This window comes from Ovis canadensis, chromosome 13 (assembly GCF_042477335.2).
Source record: "Ovis canadensis isolate MfBH-ARS-UI-01 breed Bighorn chromosome 13, ARS-UI_OviCan_v2, whole genome shotgun sequence".
Taxonomy (NCBI): domain Eukaryota; kingdom Metazoa; phylum Chordata; class Mammalia; order Artiodactyla; family Bovidae; genus Ovis; species Ovis canadensis.
The window spans coordinates 78764121-78791545 of NC_091257.1; the positions used below are offsets into that span (position 1 = coordinate 78764121).

Consider the following 27425-nt stretch of genomic DNA (forward strand, 5'->3'; position numbering starts at 1 on the left):
TTCTTTGTTGAATTCATAACCATGCATTCAACTAATATTAAATGAGGACCTACTGTTTTAGGTTCTGGGGAATGAACAAAACAGACAAAATCCTTGTGGAGATCACACTACAGTGAAAGGTTAAGGGGGTGGGAGAGACAATAAATGTAATATTTCATGTTGCGATAACTGCTACAGAGAAAAATTCACTAAGAAAGGGTGTGAGGAAGTGCAGAGGAGTAGAGTGCTATTTTAAATGTGGGTCATTTCCTCGGGCTTCCCTAAGGAAGTGACATTTGAGCAGCGACCTGAAGGAGGAGCCAGCCATGCCAGTATCTGGGAAGAGAGCATTTGAGGCAGACACAAGAGCCAGTGCAAAGGCCCTAAGGTTAGCAGTGTGTTTGGCATGGCCAGAGAACAGGATGGAGGCCAGTGTGGCTAGAGTGAGTGAGATGAGGTGAGAGGAATACCATAGGGGATAAGGACTGAAGAGTAGGAGGAGGCAGATCACACAGGACTTTATAGGCCATTATCATAATCCTCAGTGCCAGCAGGATGCCAGGAGGGAAGATGATGTCACCAGCACAGAGAAGTTTTATAATTGAGGCCGTGAACACAAAGTGGTGAGTGCTTCACCCTTCCTGGTGGGGGCTGGTCAGAGAAGACCTCTCAGAGGAGGTCATCCATGAGTTGAGTGTTGAACAGGAGGCATCTAGGCAGAAAGGAAAGAGCAATTCAAGTAGAGAATGAGCTATATCAGAGAGAGCTAAGAGACTGTGGTCTAGTCAAACAACATGGTAAAGCTAGTTCACAGAGAGGGAGGTGAGGCACCAGGGGGCAGCCAGAAACAGAGCAGAGATTGGCAGGGACCAGGTTTATTAACTGGTTTTTGATTGACTCATTCATCCCCTCAAGTGTTTTTTGAACACTGGGTTTATGCACTAGATCTAGTGACACAGTGATATACACAACAGTCTGATTCCTGACCTCATGGAACTTACCTTCCAGTGCAGAACATGGGCAAAAACATGTAAACTGATCAATAAATGACAAGACTAAAAATGCCAAGAGAGACATGAACAAGTTTGGCAAAACAGAGGACATCTTTAAGGTGACTATTCAGGGAAGATCTTTCTGAGGTTTTTTTTCCAAACTCTTTTTTTGGGGGGGGGCGGGGCTGTGCTGGGTCTTAGTCGCTGTGGGACTTAGTTCCCTGACTAGGGATCAAACTCAAGTCCCTTGCATTGGGAGCACAGAGTCTTAGCCATTGGACCAACAGGGAACTCCCAGGAGGTGATATTTAAGCAGAGACTTGAGGCATAAGAAGAAACCAGAAGTTAGAAGGGGTGGGGGAAGAACACTCTTGGCCTTGGGCTCAGTTGTCACCATCTCTCTAATTTGATTTCTCTTCCTTTTGAAGCAAGATACAGAGGTCATTAAACAACACAAGTGTAGCTTTAACTGCTGGTCTGGCAGAATCAGGCAGGGTTCATTTCAACCTCTGCTCTGTGCTCAGGAATCCAGTCTCTTAGGCAGGTTCTGGGAGAAGTGATGTGAAAAATCAATTCAGTCGCTCAATTGTGTCCAATGCTTTGCAACCCCACGGACTGCAGCACGCCAGGCTTCCCTGTCCATCACCAATTCCCAGAGCCTACTCAAACGCATATCTATCCCATCGGTGATGCCACCCAACCATCTCATCCTCTGTTGTCTCCTCCTCCTGCCTTCAATCTTTGCCAGCATCAGTGTCTTTTCCAATGAGTGGGTTCTTTGCATCAGGTGGCCAAAGTATTGGAGCTTCAGCATCAGTCCTTCCAATTAATATTCAGGACTGATTTCCTTTAGAATGGACTGTTAGATCTCCTTGCAGTCCAAGAAGACTCTCAAGGGTCTTCTCCAACACCACAGTTCAAAAGCATCAATTCTTCAGCACTCAGCTTTCTTTATAGTCCAACTCTCACATCCATACATGACTACTGGAAACACCATAGCTTTGACTAGACAGACCTTTGTTGGTAAAGTAATATCCCTTTTAATATGATGTCTAGGTTGTCATAGCTTTTCTTTCAAAGAGCAAGTGTTTTTTAACTTCATGGCTGCAGTCACCATCTGCAGTGATTTTGGAGCCCCCCAAAATAAAGTCTCTCACTGGGATGTGAAAAATACAATCACAGAATCATGAGTCGGACGATGCATGGAGAATCTTATCTTCCCAGCCTTCAGGGAAGTCTACAGCTGAAGGGCTTACGGTCCTCGTGTGCTCTGGGAAGCCACCCAGCTGCTCCGTGGAGGTTGCATCATTGATTTAGGTGAGTTTTCGACAGGAGAAATATTCAGGAGGCAGGACAAACATCCAGATCGAGATCCAGTTATAACACTTCCTGCACCCTGGAAAGGTGAAGTTACTCGAATTTAACATTTTTTTTCAGGTGGAAGTGGCACCTCCTCCCGCCCCTCAGGGCGGCGTCTCCGCCCAGTCCCAACCAACAGCGTGGACCCTGGCCCTGTCCGCGCACCAGGCTCCCTTGAAAGTGAAAGGACCTGGCGTTCCTTCCTACCTCATCTCTTCCGCATCCTCCCGGCACCGCCCCACCGGCAACTTGTTTGGGCTCCTTCTCCAGGCTCCGCCCACCTCCAGCCCTACTTTCCTCCTCCTAACCCCCTCCACCCCGCCCACCGCCCTCCTTCCGGCTCCTCCTCAAGCGGCTACCTTCGGGTTCCCTCCTCCTAGTTCGGCTTCCGGGCCCGCCTCCTTCTGTCCCGCTCAATCTCTCCTCCCTTTTAGGCTTTTCTTCAGCCCCCGCCTCCAACACCATCCCCTAAGGGCCCCTACTTCCCCAAGCTCGCCCGGGCCTGCCTCCACTCTTGACCCCTCCTCTGGGTAGGCCCCACCCCGCCCACTCCTCTTTTTCATGCTCGCCCTTCCCCGGTCTGCGAGGCCTCCACTGCCTTCCATACTTGTCTCCCGCGCCTCTCTTCTCGGCCTTAGCACCCTCTCGGCTCCGCCCCGCCTTACGCTCCGTACTGCTGTAAGAGAGCGTCTCTTCCCGCCCTAGCCCCGCCTCCTCAGGCTCCCACCTCCGGCCTTCCTCCCTGTTAGGCCCCGCCCCGACCCCTCCTTTCTCTTCTCCCCGCCGAAGCTCTGGACCTTTCCAAGGCTAGGTTGAGGGGGTGGGAAGAGTAGCTGCGTCTCGGGAGCCAGGCTGTTAGGGCGGGGCTGCGGACGCCGCGCAAGCGTCGCCGGGCTCTTTTCTGGAGACCAAGGCGAGGGCAAGGGGTGGCTGGGCCCTGGCCGGAGCGGCGAGCCGGGGCGAGTTGAGAGAAGCCGCTCCGGGCACCCCCACCACCGCGCGCCTCAGTGGTCCGGGCCAAGGGAAGGACTCGCGGCTGCTGGGCTCGCACCGCTGTCAGTGCGGCGGGGTGCGCGAGCAGCGCGGGCGCAGGGCGGGCTGAGCTGAGAGAAGCCGAGGGGGCGACGGGGGCGACTCCCGCGCTTGTACTCAGCTCCTCACGCTGCGGCCGGGGCCGCCTTCTTCCTCCCTCCCTCGCTCCCTCCCTTCCGCCCCCGAGTGCGGCGGCACCGCCTCCTTCCGCGCCGCGCGGCTTCCTCCAGACCTCTCAGCGCGGGTGAGTGGGGGCCGCGAGCAGGGGCGTCTCCTTCAAGGTGCGGGGAGGGGGTGCTCCTGGTTCCGTTTTGGTCACCCACCTCTTCGCGCTGGCCCCTGCTTATTTTTAGAAACTCTTTTTCCGGCCCTTCTGGGAGTCTCGGGAGCCGGAGTAACTCCCAGCCCCCTTCTCTCGCACCTTCCCCTCCACTCGGCCCCGCCGCCTTGGGTCGCCGGCCGGGCCCGCCCGCGCCCGCTCCAGCTCCCGCTCCCGGCCGCCCTGGCGTTCCCTGCCCGCCTCCTCTCCGCGGGCCGGGCCTGGGCCAGGAGTTGGCGGGGTGGGCCCGCGCCCGCTCGGAAGTTGGAGTCTTTTGTGCTCGCGCCCCGCCCCGCCCGCCGAGGGGAGGAGGGGGGGAGTGGAGGCCGCGCCGGGGAGGCCTCGGGCGGGCCCGGCCCCGGCTCCGGGCCAGACCTGGGGCATTTTCCGACTCTCCCTCCCGGGCTGGGTCTGCGGGATCCCCGAGGCGCGCAAAACTGGACCCGCTTGGCTCCCTAAGGACCTGAGCGCCTCCTCGGTCCCCGCCTCTCCCGGTCCTGGGCTCGTGGCACACCTTGGGCTTCTTACAGGAACAACAGTAGGCCCTCGAGCTGGGGCCGCGCGCCGCACTTCACGCAGCCTTTTCCCGGCCGAGCCTCAGCTTGCCTTTCAGTGAACCGGGAGAAAGAAAGTCGCCTTGCAGGGTATTTTGTGGATTCGGGGAGGAAACTGATGTGTGAGAGAAGTGTTTAATACCAACAGGTAACATTTAACGGACTTGACGCAGGAACTTCGGCAGCCTGTTTCATAGAATGCTCAAGACGGCCTTCTGAGGTTACCCCTATTTACAAAAACAGAAATCAAGGCTCCGAGATGTTAAAGAATGTGTTCCAAATCACAGTGTGTAGCCACCGAAGTGTAAAGCCGTAGTGCTGGTGTCTGTTATTTATTTCTTAGTGTGAGCTTGTGTAATCTCTTAGTGCAGAACGGATTTTGAGTCCCATCATTAGATGAGAGACCTATCTCCGTCCTCCCTGGTTCACGGGCCAGTGTCCACTATGGATGAAATTCCATTCTGAATCTGTGCGAGGTCGGAGGGAAAGGAAGTAATTACAAATTTCTTGCTAATATTGCCCCTTAGAAGTGGATGGATACAGAGGATTCCAGATTTCCAGCACACTAAAGTTCCCTGGGGTGTTTGGCTCAAGGAAGGCGTAGGTCATTTAAAGCAACGAGGTCCATCTTTTGTTTGTTTATGGCATGTTCCTCCAAATCTTGTCTATTCTGTACTGTTTAAAGGGAGGGGGAGCAGAAAGTGGCTCAAGTCAATTGCTTAGACTCTCCTGCTTTCAACTAGAGATTTATTTCTCTTATTTTCAGATAAGGCCCAGAGGGGTAAAAGTGGACTAAAATTAACTTTGGCAAGTGTTCTAGTTTTCCAGTGTGTTTGATGCCTGGTGTGTAAAGATCAGGCAGGGGTGTTCCTAGGCCAGGTCTTGAGTCTACTGATATTTGCTGTAGTTCTCTGGAGTCTGGAGGATCCCTTTTCCAAGATGGTGGATTTAAGAGTAGTGGTACATAGGACTGCCAAGGGGTCCTCTCTAGTCTTAAATCTTTTCCTGCCTTTTCCCTCTTTCCCCTTAACTGAACCTCTGAAAGGGGAAGTAAGTTGTCTAAATTCACGGACTGCTTTAGTGACAGAATCAGAACTAGGATTTCAGTCTTCTGACTCCCAGTCCAGTAATATTTTTATTTCTACCATAGTTTGCCACCTTTTGAAAGAACACTAAACTAGTTATTCAGGCCTTAAGACCCAGAATCCCAAGTGAAATGAAATCACCAGGAAGTTATTTAGTCCCAGCATTAAAAGGAAGCCAGGTTTTGTGCGCTGTAAAACAAATCATGCAGTATTTGTCCTTTTGTGACTGGCAGAGCAGGCAGTCTCATAAATTACCACTTCTGTTGCATAGTACTTTGTTTATGTTTTATAGTTCTCTTTTGTAACCATTATCTGATTTCATTTCTCATCTAGTTCAGTAAGGTAGCTTGTAGCGTTTGGTTTATATTTCCTTTTTCACAGCTCTAATTGAGAATTGAAACATAGCAAGGTTTAGGGCACTAGCCTTAGATCACCAAATTAACAAGTGGAGAGGACAGGACATGTCTCATGGGCATAGGATTTGATTTGCTGTGGCACCATGAACTTGGCTACTCATTGTGATTCTCTGAGCCTCAGTTTCTTTATCTGTAAACTCTCACAGGGTTGTGTGGGGCCTATGAGAAATGGCTGTGAAAGTGCATTGTGGCAGTAGGCTAACATTAAGTACTTTCCATGTACCAGTCACTGGATTAAGGATTTTGTGTGGAGTATCTCATTTAGTTCTCAAGAGCTACTGTGTGAATTAGGTACTATTATTAAACCCGTTTTGCAGAAGAAACAGAGTTTATATGATGTGCTCAGGGTCATGTAATTGATAACTGCAGACAATATAATTTTAAAGCTGGTATGCTTTTTTTTTTTTGGTAAAGGTACACATAAGATAAAATTTTACCATTTTAACCACTTTTACATATACAGTTCTGTGGCATTAAATATATTTACATTGTTGTGCAACTATTACCATCTGTGTCTAGAACTTTTTCATCTTCTTCAGCTGAAACTACATATAAACACTTACTTCCCATTCCTTTCTCCCTCCTAGCAACTATCATTCTATTTTCTGTCTCTGAATTTGACTGTTGTCGGTGCTTCGTATAAATGGAATCATGCAATATTTGTCCTTTTGTGACTGGCAAAGCAGGCACTCTTAGTGCCTCCCTTAAGCCCAGAGTGCTCTGTAAATGCAAAATGATGATTAGGCCTCATCTGCAGTAGGGTGTGGCTTGCAGTTCCCCAACAAGGACCCAGGCCTGCTTGTACCCCTTTGGTTAACCTTCCCTACCCCCTTCCCCCAACTCTGCAGATTAAAGTTCCTTATCACTGAAGCCTTTTTTTGCAGATTTCTGCTTGCCCCATCTATGTCTTCCAGAGGGAATTCCTGCTCTTGAGATAGAACCCAGGGGACTTCCCAGCCTCTCCTTGTTTGCATCTTCCTTTCTGGCCATCCTGGGTTTGGGCGTATGGGGCTGCAGTAATCAAGAATAGCAGTTCTATGACAGCAGCTCAGATCAGAACTGCTCAGGATGATTAAATGGATTACCTTTATGAAATGCTCCCTCTCAGTGCCCTCCTCTTTCCATAAAGGCACACAAGAGGGATTAGTTTTTGGGTTTCTAGAGGGTATTTATGGATCCTTGTTGCTTGCAGGTGGTTAAGATGGAATTAAATGCTGCATTTAGTCTTTCAAAATTCCCTTTGGTTTGACTGCTTCTGTGTCTTTGTGTGCTTTTGGGGGTGTGGTGGTAGCATGTGGTGTTTATGTTTGTGAAGTGTAGTTGGAATTTTGTCTTGAAGCCAACAGAGGGTTGAGTTGGGACATGTTCCAAAGATGGATAAAAGGGCAACAAAGACAGATTTGATCATGTTGCACTTGCCTTAAAAATCTGATGGCCCAATATTGTTTACATATTAAAGGCCAAACTCCTGAGTATGATAATAAAGTCAGAAAGTACTGAATTGTTTATTGGAGAGAATCTTTTATAGTTAAGGGACTTAAAGTCATAGACCAGCTGGCCACCTGGCCAACATTTGAATACGCTACCTGTTGAGATTCTGTTTCATTGGGAACCTCATTATTGGAAAGTTTTCCATTTACAGAACAGTTATTAAGGGTCTGCCACACACAGCACTAAGCTTGGGAATTTGGGTGTCTCGGGGAAGACAGACAAAGAAACAGGCAGTGTGAGAAGTATTGTGACAGGAACAAGCACTGTCAGAGCATGGAGGAAGGAAACTAACCCATCCATGGATGGTAAGGGTGGGAGTTCCTCGGAGAAATTGTTTAAGCCTAGACTTCAGAGAAAAGACTGAGCCAAGAGGAGAAATCTGGGGAGCTGAGGAGGAGACAGGTAAGACTGTTTTCAGTTCAGTCACTCAGTCGTGTCAGACTCTTTGCAACCCCATGAACTGTAGTATGCCAGGCTTCCCTGGCCATCACCAACTCCCTGAGCTTGCTCAGACTCATGTCCATTGAGCCGGGTGATGCCATCCAACCATCTCATCCTCTGTCATCCCCTACTCCTGCCTTCAATCTTTCCCACCATCAGGGTCTTTTCTAATGAGTCAGTTCTTTGAATCAGATGGCCGAAGTATTGGAGCTTTAGCATCAGTCCTTCCAATGAGTATTTAGGACTGATTTCCTTTAGAATTGACTGATTTGATCTTCTCGTAGACTCTCAACAGTCTTCTGCAACACCACAGTTCAAAAGCATCAGTTCTTTGGTGCTCAGCTTTCTTTATGGTCCAGCTCTCACATCTGTACATGACTATTGGAAAAACCATAGCTTTGACTAGATGGACCTTTGTTGGCAAAGAAATGTCTCTGCTTTTTAATATGCTGTCTAGGTTGGTCATAGCTTTTCTTCCAGGGAGCAAGTGTCTTTTAATTTCATGGCTGCAGTCACCATCTGCAGTGATTTTGGAGCCCAAGAAAAATCTCACTTTCCATTGTTTCTCCTCCATATATTTGTCATGATGTGATGGGATTGGATGCCACGATCTTTGTTTTTTGAATGTTGAATTTTAAGCCAGTCTATCTTTTGGAGAGGTGTTTTCTTTCTTCCTTTCTCTTCCCTCCCTCTTCCCTTACCTCCCCTTTCTTCCTTAGGCAGTAGTAGGGGTGTAGGATTTTCACGTAAGTGACTGAAAACCTAATTTTAATTCAATTTTAGCTTTATGTATAAAATGTACAACTGGAGGGAGGAAGATGGCAGCAGTAATGTTAGCCTGCTGTCCTACAACTGCCCCCTTGGTACTGTAAGGAAAGTTTCAGATCCATGGTGGGATATAGCTCACAGACACTCAGGACGAGAAAGAAGGGGCAGTGGGGTACATGGGAGTCGAGTCGTGGGCCTGAGGATGTTCGGTCTAGTCCTTGGCTGCTCATTCAGTGCATGGGATTGGCCAAGCCTCTTTCCTTCTTACTGCTTCATAAAATAATCAGAGGGCTGAAGGGTGAGGCCTGGTGACAGAAAAAGGATTTGACGTTCTTGTAGTGGGGAGTAACTATCGAATAACCTGAGACAGGCATCTGCTCAAGTATTGTTATCTTTTCTGTTTCTGCAGCCCTTCCATTTTCCTCGTCTTTCTGTCACTTCATAATGGCCTCCATGTGAATAAATGTGCTGTGCCTCCTGGGAGGAGGGGAGGAAGGATTGGATATTATCCCTAGGTTCTAGTCTGCATCTCCAAGAAGCCATTCAAACTGTTTGCTTCTCCTGCTCTCTATGTTGGGGTAGGGGTCGGGAGTTTGTGGTTGAATATTCAGATTTTCTTAGGCTCAGACACATGTATTTGGAGTGTTCCACTGACTGAAGTGCAAATCTGACTATTCTCCCACCATGCCCAGTGCTGTTCCACTGGGGGAGTGGGGATAGCATTCAGTGGGCTTTTGACACTTGCCAAACTCCTGTTAACTGTAATTACCTAATACTCCCTGGATCTTAGTCTTCCTGTCTGTAAAGCACTAGGGTTGGACTGGACAATCTTGAATCATACTTTTACCTCTCAACAGTCTGAATGTCTGGTTTTATGGGAGCAGCTTAAGAATTTATCTCTGAAAGGAGGAAGGGCTTTGTGAGAATATTGAGAGTATCTCACAGGGTTAAATTCTGGGTTCATAGACATCTTTCAGTATATAAACAGATGGATATTGCTTTTTAGAGTGGACAAATTGCTGAAAAATTGCTTGTGAGATGAATTTACCAAATTATCTACTGAGTTCCACTATAAACTTGGAGCTGTTGTCCCATGGGGCAAACTTGGATCCCATGACTAAAAAGGTATATTCAAAAATATAGCAAGCTGTTTAAAATCATAGAATGAAAGGAAAGTTGAAAAAACACTGTAAGATTCCCAAAGACCACTAGGACTGGAAAAACACTGGACCAGCAATTTACATTTCCTTAGAGCTTTGGCTTTATGAGATAACGTCTGCTGAGGTTACCTGGCCCTTAAAATGCCATCTGTAGAGACTGAATAGTTTTGTTTATTTGTCAAGGTAAGAATCATTGCTTTATTCCAAGTAAGTATTCTCATTTGGAAGGTCAGATTTAGTGTTGGCCAGGTTTTCATTCTAGAGGCATTTCTCTGATATTTAGCTATCTCCTGTTTGTTTGGTTTATGAAGGATTTCACTAAGCCTAGTTAAAGGTAGTGTTTGGTGTCTGTTGATCTGTTTGTCTAGTTTTCCTTTGCAGTTCTTCGTCCTAGCAAATGCAGTAGTAGGTTTAAAAGAATTGTGTCCATAACTCATTATTTCTCTAGGTCTGCTCTACGTCTGGGTTTCCTTTCTGGAAGGTATGATCATGCTGCAGTGAGAAGTCAAATGTTGTTCTGTGCTTAACACAGACCATGTTAAAAGGCTTTGAGACTTTGTTCTTCCAGATAACAGTAAGCTGGCTCTGAGAAATGCTGCTCTCAATATAATAATGATAGCTGTGCCTGAATCAGTTGAACACAAGAATAACTTTTTTTCATACCTTAAAGGCTCATCCTAAATTGATTTTCATACCAATTAAAATTAACTTTACTAAAATTAGGGTCTTGGGTAGAGTTACCATGATAAGTAGGTTACCTAGCTGCTGTAGCAAGGTTATGTCAGCTGCTTTCCATCCCTAAGTCCAACTATTTGTTCCAGAAATTTGGAGTACCAACTATGAGTTCTCCCTATGGAGAACATATAAACCAAACTGGACATGATTGCTGCCTTCAAATTACATTCAGATAAATAAAACAGGTCCTAGTTTATACTTCTGCTGCCTTGGCCTGGATATTTTGGTTGAGGGTTCAAACTGAAAATAGCAGAATTAATGGATGTAGTGTTAGGCCAGGAGGCCTATTTGAATATCTCACTTTCAGTGTTTCAATTTGTTTCTGACCTTCCCTCCTGTTATCTAGATTTTCTCCTCTGTTGCTGAGGTGTCTATCAGCCATTGTGTAAAGTCAAGAACCTTAGGGTAAGAGGCGACATTGTCCTCCAGGCTTGGGGGTGCAGATGCCTGCCTAGTGCTTGCCCTGTTCTCACATCAGTTTTTTGACTGGTTTCCAAAGTTGATAATGTCTAGCTTCCTATTTGAGGGCTTCCCTTGTAGCTCAGTTGGTAAAGAATCTGCCTGCAGTGCAGGAGATCCGGGTTCGATCCCTGGGTTGGGAAGATCCCCTGGAGAGGGAAATGGCAACCCACTCCAGTATCCTTGCCTGAAAAATCTCATGGTCAGAGGAGCCTGGTGGGCTGCAGTCCATGGGGTCACAAAGAGTCGAACATGACTGGATGAAGCAAATTAAGTTTCAGATTTAATTATTTTAAGTTTTATATGCAGTTTTAAAATAAGATCGCTCTCTGTTTTGCTTGCAAGTAGAATTGAGGTGTGGTTTCCGGCATTAGTTGTTTTTTGTGTTGATTTTGGCTGCATCATGCAGCTTGTGGGATCTTAGTTCCCTAAGCAGGTATTGAACCCAGGTCTTCAGCAGTGATAGTGCGGAGTCCTCACCACCAGACTGTCAGGGAATTCACATTTGATCGATATTTGACTTGTTAATTATGACTAATGAGTGGTTTTTGAAACCCATTGCTACTGCCTCTGCCAGCCTTCTTTGAACACTTAGCAGCATGGAGCCCTATGAAATGGAGGAAACGTTGAGCTTACCCTGTCTTGAAGGGCTCTTCCTCGTTTCTTGTCCCTTCCCTCAAAAAAGAAATGTTATTTGGGATGCTGTGTTTTGTTCATGATTTCTTCTGACAATTTAACATTGTTCGTGAGGTCTGGAAGAAGAGGAAATATGCCTGTGTTCAGTCTCATAGTTTGGGGACAGTATTGAAATCAATCGGCCAAACTGTATGGCGCTCACTGAGTGCCTCCCTTGGTGCTGTGAGGGATGTAAATATGTAAAACAGTCTCTTGTCTCCAGGGAACCTGTGTTCTCTGGGGAGACAAGGTAATCATGAAGTTGTAGCTGATAAAACAGTTTGCTTTAGAAGACTAAGATCTTTTGTTTCCTGGAACTAATTTGGTCGGAACAAGTCATTGTCTCCTCTGTGGAAGTTCATTTTCTCATCTATTGTTCAGTCGCTAAGTCGTGTCCAGCTCTTTGTGACCCCATGGACTGCTTCATGCCAGGCTTCCCTGTCCTTCACTGTCTCCTGGAGCCTGCTCAAACTCATGTCCATTGAGTTGGTGATGCTGTCCAACCATCTCATTCTCTGTTGCCCCCTTCTCTTCCTGCCCTCAATCTTTCCCAGTATCAAGGTCTTTTCCAATGAGTCAGCTCTTTGCATCAGGTGGCTAAAGTATTCAGCATCAATTGATGAATATTTAGGGTTGATTTCTTTTAGGATTAACTGCTTTGATCTCTTTGCTGTCCGAGGGACTCCCAAGAGCCTTTTCTAGCACCACAATTCAGAAGTATCTATAAAATAGGGTTAATAATTCATATCTTGCTTTCCTCACAATGTATTGTGAGAAGCAGATTAGATGTTACACTCAAAACTATATCATAAAACCAGATAATGCAGTTATACATGAAGAACCCAAGTCGTTGTCAGAGGTAATAGGTAAATAGCAGAGTTTTCTATAGAAGAGGAGATCTCTTAGGGCTGCAGTGACCAGGAAGAGTGGCCTGGATCAGCCTTGGGTTGGGAGAAAGAATGCTGGAAGCATTTTAGACAGAGACAGTGATGGAGCAAAGCACTCTGGGCAGAACTGTTAAGGGGAAACAGTGAGTGTTCTCTAACCACATAACTCAAGTCCATAGAGTTCAGCTTTAGTGGTTATTGACAGTTTTCAGAGGCATACCAGATCACACTCATCAGTTGTGCATGAGAAAATTCCTTTTGCTCCATATCCTTATCAGCAGTTAGCATTATCTGTCTTTTTCATTTTTTGTTATTCTGGTTGGTGTGTAGTTACACAAGTGAGTTGTAAGAGCCACAGTATGAACTTTTAGCAGTACCATAAAGGAGTAAAGTGATAGGAAAGTTCAGAGGAGGGAGGGATTGCTTCATTTGTGGTGCCTAGGGAACATTTTTGGAGAAGCGAGCATTTATACTGGTCTTTGTAGGACAAAGATAGTGACCATGTATTATCCAGGACCATCTTAAGTTCTAATATTCCTTCTGGTTGTGCTTATAATATGAAACACTAGTGTTTCTGTGTTTGGACCAGATCTCCTAGATTACCCAGAAGCAGCACCCAGATACCTTTTCTCACGTGGTGCTTCTCTCCTCTTCCCTTTTGTTTCCAGAAAGTATGGACACAGGTGATTTAGGCTCTGGAGATGGAGAGAGGACACTGTGTGCAATGGGAGTGACTTGAGCAGAAATGGAGATGTGTGACTACTCATAGATCAAGTGGCATCCATATTCTTGCTATTGATCAGAGTGGGGAGGACATGTCCCATAATTTGGAGTGGTTGATACCCTCTCATAGTCTCCTAGAGCAGGTGGAAAAGGTAATAATATTCTTAAGCCAATTTGTATTTAAATTGATAGAAGGATTAGAATGAGCTCTTTGTCATTAATTATTTGTCAATAATTTTATCATTTCAAGGAAGCAATTAATCCAGCAAACAGTCATACTTGAATTATGTTGAAAGAGAGTTTGTCTTCTCTTAAAATATAGGGGGTACGAAGGAGAGTGCGAAAAAATTGCCATTTCTTTGTCAGCTCTTATCCTGCGTGCTGTACCCTAGCTGGGTGTGTATTTTCTATGGTTTTACCAAATCACTTTGAAAGCTGATGTGAACATTGATCATGTCCTAGAGGCTTTCTTCTTTGTTCTGTCAGCAGATATTAGGAAATGTACCATAAATTACTTGGTTTTGGCAAACAAGGTGGCCCTGCCTGCTTCCAGAGAAGCATGTTAAACATTAGTCAGCTCCTGATCCTGTATTAGGTTCTCTGGTATTTGTCAGGAGACACCGGGGATGTTAGAGTTGCCAGTGGGTCATTGACCTGGTCTATCAAGGAGATGTGTCAAATACTTGATTTTAAAAATCTGGCCTGGGTTCTAGACCTAACTACCATTTATGTTAACAACAGCTGCCATGATTTGGGTCCCCATTGTATTGAGACACCATATTAGTACCTTGTGTTCATACTAATAGAGCTGATACTTAACTGAAGGTTACTATGTGCTGGGCCCTTTGTGTGTGTGTTACCTAGCTAATATAAATGTATTTGTAATCTTAGAGAATTCATGTATATAATATATTTACATATAAGATTTTAATATATTGTATATACATTTTAGATATAATATGTCTAAATATAAAAAATCATTATCATCTCAATCCTAGAAGTAGGTGCTATGTTCCTCATCATATAGATAAGAAACTGAGACATCAGTAGGTTAAGAAATAAGCCCACAGCCACAGTGCTACTAAATGGAGTTGCCAGGATTTAAACCTAACCAAATCTTCTTTACTTTTAATATGGAAAATTTCAAACATATGCAAAGTAGACAGAGTAGGTTAATGAAGCATGTTGTACCCATCATTCGGTTTCGGGAGTTATCTATTCATGGTCAGTATTATTTCATTTATGCCTTTATCTACTTTTCCTTATCCTGTGCTTTGAAATTTTGCTATCATCATATTTTGTCCTTAAGTATTTCACAATGTATTCCTTTTTAAAAATTTTTTGAACTTTTTTTTATTGTGGTAAAAAATATATACAATATAAAAGTTACCACTTTAGCCATACAGTGCAGTGGCATTCTGTATGTTCATATCATTGTGCAGCCATCACCACTCCAGACACTTATAAGTTCACTTTCCCCCCTTTATTATTATTTTAAAAATATTTATTTATCTTTGGCTGTGCTGGGTGTTTGTTACTGCACAGGCTTTTCTCTAGTTGCAGAGAGCGGGGGCCACTTTCCAGTTGCAGCACGCGGGCTTCTCATCGTGGTGGCTTCTCTTGTTGCAGGGCATGGACTCTAGGGCACAGGCTCAATAGTTGAGATGCATGGACTTAGTTGCCCTGCAGCATGTGGGATCTTCCCCAATCAGGGATCGAACTCGTATCTCCTGCATGGGCAGGTATATTCTCTACCACTGAGCCACCTGGGAAGCCCTCCCCCCTTTATTTGTTGAAGGAACTAGATTGTTTTTCCTGTAGAAATTTTGCTCATTGCCTTATCTGTGGTGTGTTTAATATGTCTCTGTACCCTGTGTTTCCTGTAAATTTGTGGTTGTATCTAGAGGGCAGTATCTCTTAGAATCCTCATAGCAGCCCTACAAAAATAGACTGAGAAAGGTTGGGTAATTTGCCCAAGGCCTCATAGCAGCCTTGAATTTGAACAGACCTTCTTGTCTTCAAAGTCTCTGCTCTTTCCTTTTCACCGTTCACCCATTCTGTGACCTTGAGCAAATCATTTTCACTTCTATGAGCCTTAGTTTCTTTGTGTGCACTGAGGGCCCTTACAGGAGTAGCATTCTATGTTCCTATGATGATTTTAGTGCCCAGCATTTGACGGCATGATGCTGGATGCTGTGGTTGATACTCATATGAATAACCTGAGCACCATAACCTGTTTCAGACGTAGAGCCAGTTTTGGCCATTGTGGGGCTATAGGATCATTAATACCCCCTAGGGTTCCTAATTAACTTCCCTGCATCCTGTCTTGCCCCTTTCTAAGTCATGTTTCTCTCTGCTGCCAGGTGCCTTTTCCTAAAAAACATCTTTGTTGTGTTCTCCCTCCTCATAAATCCAGCTTGAGGGATCTGATAAATAAGAAACAAAGTTTTTCCAGCAATAAACCTTCCCTCCTTGGATTGAGTTACTATTTCAAGGGCAGTTAGTCTTTTTTCTTTTCTGTTTGGCAAAGATGTGTTATTGCTTTTATGGAAATAGAATCCGGAGATGATAGAATAATGATGGAGTGAAGCTTGGGGAATGCCATCTTGATTCAGAGGCGAGCATACATTGAGCATTGTACTGTTTACTTCCAAGGACACCTGACTGTAATGGGCAATAGTGCTGTTTTGCAAAGAAAAGGAACTTTTAGTTGTGGAGTCCAGAGAGAAGAGTCTAAAAGGTATCCTCTTGAGATTCTTTCATCTCATTGCTGAACCTCCATCTTACTGGCTAACCACGTTTTAAAATGAATGTCGTATATAGGAGTAGAGTACAGCAGAGCAGTGTTTTGGGTCTGTAGTAATTTGGGTGGCAGACAGGTGGAACAGGAGTCCAGTTTGATATACAGCTAATATAGGTAGTAAAGTCAAATTTCAGGAGAAGTATAGTTTAGTGCATTTGTATCACAGGAGTGTCTTGAATATAATAGTTACCCCGGCAAATTTGGCCTTGGAGTACAGAATGAAGCAAGGCAAAGGCTAATAGAGTTTTGGCAAGAGAATGTACTGGTCATAGCAAACACCCTCTTCCAACAGCACAATAGAAGACTCTGCACATGGACATCACCAGATGGTCAATACCGAAATCAGATTGATTATAATCTTTGCAGCCAAAGATGGAGAAGTTCTACACAGTCAGCAAACATAAGACTGGGAGCTGACTGTGGCTCAGATCATGAACTCCTTATTACCAAATTCAGACTCAAACTGAAGAAAGGGAAAATCACTAGACCATTCAGGTATGACCTAAATCAGATCCCTTGTGATTATACAGTGGAAGTGACAAATAGATTCCAGGGATTAGATCTGATAGAGTGCCTGAAGAACGAACTATGGATGGAGGTTCGTGACCTTGTACAGGAGGCAGCGATCAAGACCATCCCCAAGGAAAAGAAATGTAAAAAGGGAAATGGTTTTCTGAGGAGGCCTTACAAATAGCTGTGAATAGAAGAGAAGCGAAAGGCAAGGAGAAAAGGAAAGATATGCCTATCTGTATGCAGAGTTCCAAAGACTAGCAAGGAGAGATAAGATAGCCTTCCTCAGTGATCAATGAGAAGAAATAGAGGAAAACAATAGAATGGGAAAGTTTAGAGATCTCCTTTAGAAAATTAGAGATACCAAGGGAACATTTCATGCAAAGATGGGCTTGATAAAGGACAGAAATGGTATGGACCTAACAGAAGCAGAAGATATTAAGAAGAGGTGGCAAGAATACACAGAAGAACTATACAAAAAAGATCTTCATGACCCAGATAATCACGATGGTGTGATCACTCATGTAGAGCCAGACATCCTGGAATGTGAAGTCAAGTTGGCCTTAGGAAGCATCATTATGAACAAAGTTAGTGGAGGTGATAGACTTACAGTTGAGCTGTTTCAGATTCAAAAAGATGATGCTGTGAAAATGCTGCACTCAGTATGCCAGCAAATTTGGAAAACTCAGCAGTGGCCACAGGACTGGAAAAGGTCAGTTTTCATTCCAATTCCAAAGAAAGATGCAATGCCAAAGAATGCTCAAACTGCTGCACAATTGCACTTGTCTCATACACTAGTAAAATAATGGTCAAAATTATCTAAGCAGGCTTCAACAGTACGTGAACCGTGAACTTCCAGATGTTCAAGCTGGTTTTAGAAAAGGCAGAGGAACCAGAGATCAAATTGCCAACATCTGCTGGATCATGGAAAAAGCAAGAGAGTTCCAGAAAAAACATCTATTTCTGCTTTATTGACTATGCCAAAGCCTTTGACTGTGTGGATCACAATAATTTGTGGAAAATTCTTCAAGAGATGGGAATCCCAGACCACCTGACCTTCCTCTTGAGAAATCTATATGCAGGTCAAGAAGCATCAGTTAGGACTGGACATGGAACAACAGACTGGTTCCAAATAGGGAAAGGAGTACATCAAGACTGTATTGTCACCCTGCTTATTTAACTTTTATGCAGAGTACATCATGAGAAACACCGGGCTGGAGGAAGCACAAGCTGGAATCAAGATTGCCGGGAGAAATATCAATAACCTGAGATATGCAGATGACACCACCCTTATGGCAGAAAGTGAAGAAGAACTAAAGAGCCACTTGATGACAGTGAAAGAGGAGAGTGAAAAAGTTGGCTTAAACCTCAACATTCAGAAAACTAAGATCATGGCATCCGGTCCCATCACTTCATGGCAAATAGATGGGGAAACAATGGAAATAGCAACAGACTTTATTTTGGGGGGCTCTAAAATCACTGCAGATGGTGACTGCAACCATGAAATTAAAAGACTCTTACTCCTTGAAAGGAAAGTTATGACCAACCTAGACAGCATATTCAAAAGCAGAGACATTATTTTGCCAGCAAAGGTCTGTCTAGTCAAGGCTATGGTTTTTCCAGTAGTCATGTATGGATGTGAGAGTTGGACTATAAAAGTTGAGCGCGGAAGAATTGATGCTTTTGAACTGTGGTGTTGAAGAAGACTCTTGAAATCAGTCCTGAATGTTCATTGGAAGGACTGAAGTTTTAAGCTGAAGCTCCAATTCTTTGGCCACCTAATGCGAAGAACTGACTCATTTGAAAAGATCCTGATGCTCGGAAGGATTGAGGGCAGGAAGAGAAGGGGACAGCAGAGGATGATGGTTGAACGGCATCACTGACTCAGTGGGTATGAGTTTTACTCCCAGTAAACTCTGGGAGTTGGTGATGGACAGGGTGGCCTGGTGTGCTGCAGTCCATGGGGTCGCAAAGAGTCGGACATGACTGAGTAACTGAACTGAATATATTTTTTAAGTCTTTAAAGAAAATACTTTGACAGTAGATCAAGCCAGAGGAATAAGTGTTAGTCAGTCAGTCATGTCCAACTCTTTGGGACCCCGTGGACTGTAGCCTGCCAGGCTCCTCTGTCCGTGGAATTCTCCAGACAAGCATACTTAGAGGGGGTAGCCATTTCTTTTCCAGGGAATCTTTGCAACCCAGGGATTGAACTCTGGTCTCCTGCATTGCAAACGGATTCTTTTCTCTCTGATCCACCAGGGATGCCGAAGCCAGAGGAGAAGGCTATGAAGTCATGAATTGTAAAGCTCAGGAACCAAGTGATCTAGGACCCTGGATAGCTCCTTGGAAAAACAGAGGAGTCCTAAGTCCTTTCTGTTCTAGAGCTTTTCAAAGGATCTTACCTTTTGGATCAGAGTTTGCAGACTGGCAGCATCTTAGATTGTGTCTAGCCTATAGTGTACTTACTTTGAGTTGGAACCCAGCCTAGGGGTATTAGCGCTTTCATTGGAGATAATATGTATGAGATAGAGGCCCTGGCATGTGACTGGTTTCTCCTGAAGAGGGAGTAGGACTTTGAGGAAGTAGCAGGGGCTGGACCCAGATGCTGACCATGAGCATTTTCCTGTTCACAGGAGTGGTAAGAGTCCTCAGCTATTCTACAGGGCTTCACTCCCTGAGCCTTCCACCAGGGGCTCCTTATATCATAATTGGCCACATACCATTTTGACAGAATGCTTGAGTTTACAGAATCATGTTCTTCATCTCTGTCTCCCTCATTCCACATTCTGCTTCCTTATTGGCTGACTCTCTTAGGTAGAGAATATTAATTCTCAAGTTTGTCAAAGCCCACACCATTTCCTGTTGTTTCTTTGCTATGCAAGCCCGGGGCCGGTTGCTGTTTGTCACCAGGCTAGCACTTTTTTCTTTGAAACACTTGGTCCGCTGTACTTAACTTTTGCTACCTGCTTGGTCCCTCTGGGCCAACTCAGTACTGGATGGAACTCTCTAATTTTGAAGGAACTTCTCCCAGTTACAGTCTTAGTCCATGGGACTAGGTGGATTATCTTCATTTTGCTAGTAACTTTTGGTCCCCCTGATGCCTAGAAAGTCTGTCTCCTGGGTTCTCTTAGGATTTCACAAGGAAAACGAACTAATCAAGGCTCAGTGAACCTTGTCCTTGTAAAATTGGCTTTTTTTTTTTTCATCTTAACTCACAAGCTGAGATGAAATCTGCTGTCTCATGGAAGAAACCACAACACCTAAATACAAAGCAACACTGTTTTACTTATGAATTAGTTCCTGCCCCCTTCACCCCCCCACCATGCTAGCTTCAGTGAGAGCAGCTCCTATGTGTTGAAAGCAGGTGACTTTCTGAGTAAGTGACTGTTCTTGCTGCCTGTTCCCTTTGGTTTCTTGTGATTACTGTAACATCATCATCCAATATGTGGAGCACTATGTTAATTTCCATGACAACTGATCATGATTTCCCAGATAAAGGGAGAAAGCTAATAAGTGTTAGGAACTTGAAAAGGGTATTGGGCTAAGTTTTTATGATGCTAGTAGAATTTGAAGCTGGAAAGAACTTTGAGCAGCAACTGCCTAATTAAATCTTACCCATTTATAGACAAAGAAACAGGTCTAGAGAAGTTAAACAACTTGCCTTAAGGGGTCCCTTGGTTGTGGAATATACTTGAGATCCTCAGTGTAGTGTTTCTTTGTGCCTCCTATTCTATATGGGTTCATCCCATTATATACCACTGGACCATGAGCTCCACGAAGGGAGGATCCACACCTATCTTGTTAATTAATGTTTTCTCAGACTATGAACAAAGCTAGTGGAGGTGATGGAATTACAGTGGAGCTATTTTAAATCCTTAAAGATGATGCTGTGAAAATGCTGCAGTTAATATGCCAGCAAATTTGGAAAACTCAGCAGTGGCCACAGGAGTGGAAAAGATCAGTTTTCATTCCAATCCCTAAGAAAGGCAGTGTCAAAGAATGCTCAAACTGCTGCACAGTTTTGCTCATCTCACACACTAGTAAAGTAATGCTTAAAATTCTCCAAGCCAGGCTTCAGCAATACAAGAACTGTGAACGTCCAGATGTTCAAGCTGGTTTTAGAAAAGGCAGAGGAATCAGAGATCAAATTGCCAGCATCCACTGGATCATTGAAAAAGCAAGAGAGTTCCAGAAAAACATCTATTTCTGCTTTATTGACTATGCCAAGGCCTTTAACTGTGTGTATCACAATAAACTGTGGAAAATTCTTCAAGAGATGGGTATGCAAGACCACCTGACCTTCCTCTTGAGAGACCTGAATGCAGGTCAGAAAGCAAGAGTTAGAACTGGACATGGACCAACAGACTGGTTCCAAATAGGAAAAGGAGTATGTCAAGACTGTATATTGTCACCCTGCTTATTTAACTTATATGCAGAGTACATCATGAGAAATGCTGGGCTGGATGGAGGAAGCACAAGCTGGAATCAAGATTGCTGGGAGAAATATCAATAACCTCAGATAGGCAGATGACACCACCCTTATGGCAGAAAGTGAAGAGGAACTAAAAAGCCTCTTGATGAAAGTGAAAGAGGAGAGGGAAAAAGTTGACTTAAAGCTCAACATTCAGAAAACTAAGATCATGGCATCTGGTCCCATCACTTCATGGCAAATAGATGGGGAAACAGTGTCAGACTTTATTTTGGGGGGCTCCAAAATCCCTGTAGATGGTGATTGCAGCCATGAAATTAAAAGACTCTTACTCCTTGGAAGGAAAGTTATGACCAACCCAGACAGCAGAGACACTACTTTGCCAACAAAGGTCCGTCTAGTCAAGACTATGGTTTTTCCAGTAGTCGTGTATGGATGTGAGAGTTGTACTATAAAGAAAGCTGAGCGCCGAAGAATTGATGCTTTTGAACTGTGGTGTTGGAGAAGACTCTTGAGAATCCTTGGACTGCAAGGAGATCAGTCCTGGGTGTTCATTGGAAGGACTGATGTTGAAGCTAAAACTCCAATACTTCAGCTACCTGATAGGAAGAGCTGACTCATTTGAAAAGACCCTCATGCTGGGAAAGATTGAGGGCAGGAGGAGAAGGGAATGACAGAGGATGAGATGGTTGGATGGCATCACTGACTCGATGGACGTGGGTTTGGGTGAGCTCCACGAATTGGTGATGGACAGGGTGGCCTGGTGTGCTATGGTTCATGGGGTCACAAAGAGTCAAACACGACTGAGCGACTTAACTGAACTGAACTGCAGTACTTAACCACAGGACCTAGGTATTTTTTAAGTGAATGGAGGTACTTTGTTGGAGTTTTCAGACTGGGATACATGAAATCACAGGATAAGTTTTGGTACGATCAAATATTTTTTGTAGTTGGATTAGTTTAAATATTATGCATAGTTTAAAAGTTTATGCTTATGTTGTCATGTTATGAAATGGGTGATTGTTGTTGTTTAGTTGCTAAATAGTGTCCAACACTTTTGCAACCCCATGGACTGTAGCCTGCTGGGCTCCTCTGTTTGTGGGATTTTCCAGGCAAGAATACTGGAGTGGGTTGCCATTTCCTTCTCCAGGGGATCTTCCTGATCCAGGGATTGAACCTGTGTCTCCTGCATTGGCAAGTGGATTCTTTACCACTGAGCCACCAGGGAAGCCCTAAATGAATGATAAGTTAGCATAAATTTTTTAGATTAAGTGAGAAGGCATTAAATAAATTACAGGATTATAATAGGCCCTTTGACCTTCACCACAGAGGGTCTAGTGTTGCTAGATCTTTGGTATTTTTAAGAGAAGCTAGAAATCTAATTGGAAAGAAAGAGATCTGATTTTAAATGTTGGCAGTTAACTTTTTTTTTTTGTTGTTGTTGTTTTAACTTTTTTGGGTCAGACAAAACAAATTCTTGGGTCTAAGCATCTTTTTGTGACCTACAAGATAAACAGGTCTAGGCAGGAACAAGTCCTTCAGTTCAGTTCAGTCGCGTCCGACTCTTTGTGACCCCATGGACTGCAGTACGCCAAGCCTCCCTGTCCGTCACATCTCCCAGTGTTTACTCTTTGGACAGGGCTAAATGGATGATACTGTCAAGGATTGCTGCCATTCTGAGTCTGGCTTCTTGGCTTCAAACTGGTCATAGCTTGGAGTAGAAAGAATGAAGTTAAGACTATCAAGTTAGGTTGGGAAAATTCCCACATGAAGCATCATCCTCTGTGGGTAACAGCTTCTGTAATATCTTAGCCCTTGGAGAGCATCATGTTTACTCCCCTTGTTTTTCTGATGAGACTAAAATCCAGAGAATGTAACACAGCTTTCTGCTAGGATCCTAAGCAGCAAGGCCCCTGCTTCAAACTGCAGACCTTTGTTTGGTGCTTGCTGCCTCATGCTCTTGAGGGCATGGGCTTGGGGTTTCTGGCATACTTTGGAATCATTGGTAGAGCTGGGTGAACACCACTTCTTAGTACATACAGTACTATCCTAAGCAAAGGGAGGGTTGAGGTGGCAGTTAGTAATATGCTCAGCTGCATCGTGGTGCGGAGGGTCTATTTCTGTCACTAGCATCACGTTGACCTTATTTTTTCTACCTGGAAAGATATAGAGGACAACTCAGCAACAAAGAGCCTCAGTGCCAAGATAGATCTGTGCCTTTGCTGCTGCTTCTCTTCCTCCTCTTTTTCTTCCCTTCCAGCTCTTTCCTCCTTGAGCCCTACTTCATACCCTACTACCTCCCTTCTGCACCCCGTTTCTCTTTCTCCCACTGTTGGCCCTTCTCCATGGGAAGTTCTTATGATCCCACTGCAGTAGGCAGAGCCACAGATTGGGCTTGTTTTCTAGGAGTTTGGGGAGGACTTGCTCTAAAGTAGGGCAACTAAATAAGGGAGATTATATGTATTTAAAGTACCCCCTTTTCTCCACCTCCACTCCAGGTTGGAAAAGATTACTTTTCAACTATGGACATGGCTACAAGGCTCATATAGTCTGGGGCTGCCTCATGCTGCTGCCTTCTGTCAGCAATGTTTTGACACCCACTGTTTCCCTGTGCTCCTGTTCAGTAGAATGACTTTGTTTTGACTGTTCCCTCTGAGTAGAAACTCTTCAGCTCCTTCTCCTCTTTGCCAGACAAATTCCTACTCATTTTTTCATACCAGTTCAAATGCTATCTCCTCAGTGAAGCTTTGCCTGGTCACTCCATAAGCAGAGTTAATTTTGATCTTTTCTGTACTTTGCTTGTACTTCCATAGTTGTCCTTTGGTGCTGTGTGACCCCTGAATCTGCTCTCATTCATAAAATTGAGACCTTGTGGGTCAAGGGACAGTGTGCTATTTATCTCTGTTACCTTTGTGTCTCTGAAGCAGGCCTGGCACAGATAGTACTTGCAGAATGAATGACAGAAATATGTGTGCACAGATTCCTGTGGTATAAGATTGAACGTTAAATGCTATAAGTGCAATATGACAAAGTCTTCTGGCAGTTTATGGGAGTTCTTGAGAGAGAACTTCTGAGAGAAATCTTGGAAGATTTAGAAGCTGGTAACATTTGACTATTTCTTTGAAGATTTAGAAGATCAGTTGGCAAAGATGGTGGGAAGAACATCCCACATGGAGGAAATGGTTAGAGGAAAAGCAATGAGGAATTGCAGAGGTCAGGCCCCACTTACTGATTTACCCATGCCCAAAATTCCAGGCTAGCCTAAAAAGGAGACTCTCTTCTGTCCTCTTCGACCTTTTTTTTCTTTCTATTCTCCTTCCCTTCCCTTCTCCCTCTCTTGAGATGCCCTTGTCTTTTACTTTTGGTTTCTTCTAAGTCCTTTCCCTTTCATCTTCCCAATTGTCCAGTCTTTTGTTTTTTTTCAACTCTGTTACCTTTTTCTACCTGCTTTCTTTTCTTGCCCTCTTCCCCAGGCAGCCCAGGAAATCCAGGCCTTTGGGTTGAGACCTGAATCAACTACACAATGTTTAACTCCAAATAACACCTCCTCTGGTGAAGCTGAGAAGTAATCATGGCATAATTGCATCTCATCTGCCTCTTATGTTTTATTGGCTTTGATTTTTTTTTAACCTCCCACGATGCTGGGGGTGGTGTTATCATTTTATTTTATTTTTTTAGTAGTTGTCAGAATGTCAGTTTTAATGAAGATTTCTGCAGACAGGCCTGCCCTTAAGTGGTATGAGCCTTCAGGCAAAGCTAGGGCTAGATGAGTCAGAAATGCTCATGGATCTGTTTCTTCATGCATACAGGTGTCTGGGTCACACACACAGACTCCCTTCTATCCCTATAGGTTTATATGCTTTGCAACACATAAACACACAATTGAGTTACAAAAACACACAATTGAGTTACAAAGGTGCACATATTTCTTCTCTTCTGTCCATATCCATGCTTACCTTCCCTTATACCTTATACCTTCTTCCTCCTGCGTACCCACACACTTGTCCTCTCATACCCTTGTCCCACTGTTTTCTACCTAGATACCCAGAATTGTGTGTGCCATGCAAATATCTGCAGACCTGTCTTACAGACACCACTCTGCCCTCTCCCTTATGTATCCACACAAATACTCCCCTGCGTACACACTGACATCTGCCCATGCCCCGGTGCCACATATTCAGCACCACACCATTTCTCACTATTTCTTAAATGTCTTTCAGTAAGTATTTCTAATTTTCATAAGAGACACGTTAGTTTCAGACTAGTTTTGAAAGGAAATGTCTTTGTTGACAGCCACACTGGCAGACCATTAGGAAGTCAGAATCATTTATGACAGATGCTTTGACTAAGGCCTCTAGAGTAACTGTTACTATGGCAGGTTGGGGAGGGCTGGATCAAACAATAGCGGATTGCTTCTAAATGATACTGTTATGTGCCAAGGTGTATTTCAGTCTAGTTCCAAACTGGATCCTGTGATATCAGGGTTCACTTCTGTTGGAAGGTGATCATATACTGGCAGAAGAGCCAGAGCCACTGTAGATGTTCCAGACTAGACTTTCTAGGGTGGGGCTGGGAGAACTGTGTGTTTAACAAGTCCCCAGAGTCCTCCTGTTGTGCAGCCAGGCTGGGAAACTGATAGGGAGGAGGATCTGCATTACCTTTCTGTACCACCTTGGACAAGTTATCTTTTCTGGACATTTGCCTTCTCAACTGTAATACAACAAAGCTCATGCTCATAGAGGATCTTTTCAGCTCTAAAATTTCCTGCTGGTTTATGATAAGTTCAATCTGGGATACTTTTCTACCACAAAAGTGTCCATTCTCTGTCCATTCTGGCAAGGCATTTTGGGCTTTGGCCAGAGGCCAGCAGAGGCAGCCTAGGTCCTGACCTTCTGTCAGAAGCTCTGACACAGATCCTAATTAGAAATGGATCGATATGGGCCTGCAGCCAGGCCTGCGGAGCCTGGGAGGAAGCTGGAGGAGGGTTCCTAGCTGGGGAGAATCTGATTACTGTGAAGTAGATCTGGTTATGCTTGTCGACACAAAGGTCCTGCTGGTATAGCCCTTTTCTCTAGGGACCAGCAGGCAGGGCTGTCCTGAGCAAATGGGGAAATGGTTAATGTGTGTCCCCCTTTGATATATTTTCCTCACCTTTATAAACTCATGTAATATAGTGCTAGGTATGTAATATAGGCCCCTTCTTCAGATGGAAAAATCATTTAGTGTTAATGTTGATAAAGCCTCTTTGTATGTTCATTTCCCCTAGCAACTCACTGGGATAGGTTGAAAAGGAAAGGAGCTCAGAGAAGTGAAGTGACTTGGCTGCCCTGTGTCACATAGCATGTTCTCTGTTGTACTGCACTACAGTATTTTTGAGCATCTGTAACACTGATTCCAAGTTGGTGGATTTATTTTTCTAAACCAAGCTGATGGACTTTTTTTTTTAAACCAGGGGTGTCCCTTACCCTTCTGTAGACTGAACTGGAGCTGAGACCTTTTCCCTGAAACCCTTCAATTGTTGTTGTTTAGTCAGTTAGTTGTGTGCAAATCTTTTGCAGTGCCATGGACTGTAGCCTGCCAGGCCTCCTCTGTCCATGGGATATCCCAGGGAAGAATAGTGGAGTGGGTAGCCATTTCCTTCTCCTGGGGATCTTCCGACCCAGGGATTGAACCCAAGTCTCCTGCTTGGCAGGTGGGTTCTTTACCACTGAGCCACCAGGGAAGCCAGAGCCCTTCAAACAGTGGAGGAAATTCCTTAAAACCAGTGGTTGAGGAGGATAAGGGGAGATGCTCTGCTTGCTTTGGCTTTCTCATCGCCTTTCCAAGGTCCCTAAGGAGTGAGTAGGCTCTAATGGGAGAGATCAATCATCATTTGGGATCAGTGGGAGGGCTGAGTCAGGTTTCTGTACTAGCCCTGTGCACAACCCAGGGGCTTAGTATGCTCAGCTGCTAATGTGCTCAGGCCAAATTCCCCCTGGAGTTGGTCATCCAACAAATATTTGTTCAGTATCTCCTGTGTGTCAGGGCTTGTGCTAGTGCTAAGGATTCCTAGATCAAGACCCAGTCCCTACCCTGAAAGACCTCACAGTCTAACATCAGAGTTAGAGAAACCACAGTATTCTTTGTGTGCCTTAATAGAGGCGTATCCAAGGTACTCTGGAATCACAGAGGCATGAAGGTAGGTTTTTTTCTGGAGGAGATAACTTTAATCTGGCTCTGAAGGGAGAGTAAGAGTAGGGGCACAAGGAGATCACTCCAGACCAGGGAACTAGCACAGAGGAAACCACAAAGATGGGCCCAGGAACAGTTGATAAGGGGGGTGGGGGTAGGCATTAGAGTAGTGCCCAACATGTAGCCAGTCAGATTGACAGCTCTGCCCCTTGCTAGACTTAGGACTGTTATAGTAGCCACTCAGTGGTAGTAACACGGGAGCAGGTGGGGGAGAAGACGGGTGGGTTTATTAGCAGACGCTGACTGAAACAGTTTTAGAGACGAAACTAGGAAAGAGCTGAAGAGCAGCAGCCTCTGCCCTCTGGGCCAAACCTGCAGAGATGCTGGGGGTTCTTGGCAATGGTTTGAAAGCTCGTCCACCCAGGCAGAGGGCTTTA

At 44.6% G+C, this 27425-nt stretch overlaps 1 protein-coding gene and 1 long non-coding RNA gene across 11 annotated transcripts in view; one reads left to right on the top strand and one right to left on the bottom strand.

Annotated features, from left to right (window-relative positions):
* Positions 1 to 1063: 1063 nt before the first annotated feature.
* LOC138417665 (uncharacterized) lies at positions 1064 to 3089 on the bottom strand. Its single transcript, XR_011248246.1, has 2 exons — positions 2938 to 3089; positions 1064 to 2367 (listed from the first exon to the last, which is right to left on the bottom strand). It is a non-coding gene; the product is annotated as an uncharacterized lncRNA (long non-coding RNA).
* RALY (RALY heterogeneous nuclear ribonucleoprotein) overlaps positions 2672 to 27425 on the top strand; it is an 85215-nt gene continuing 60461 nt past the window's right edge. For 2 of the 10 annotated variants that reach the window (XM_069548346.1, XM_069548352.1), the window contains exon 1: positions 3600 to 4325. The gene's annotated coding sequence lies outside the window, so the exon portion shown is untranslated. Of the gene's footprint in view, positions 4384 to 27425 lie in introns of all 10 variants that reach the window. The other 8 variants (XM_069548350.1, XM_069548344.1, XM_069548356.1 and 5 more) reach the window with 8 other exon arrangements.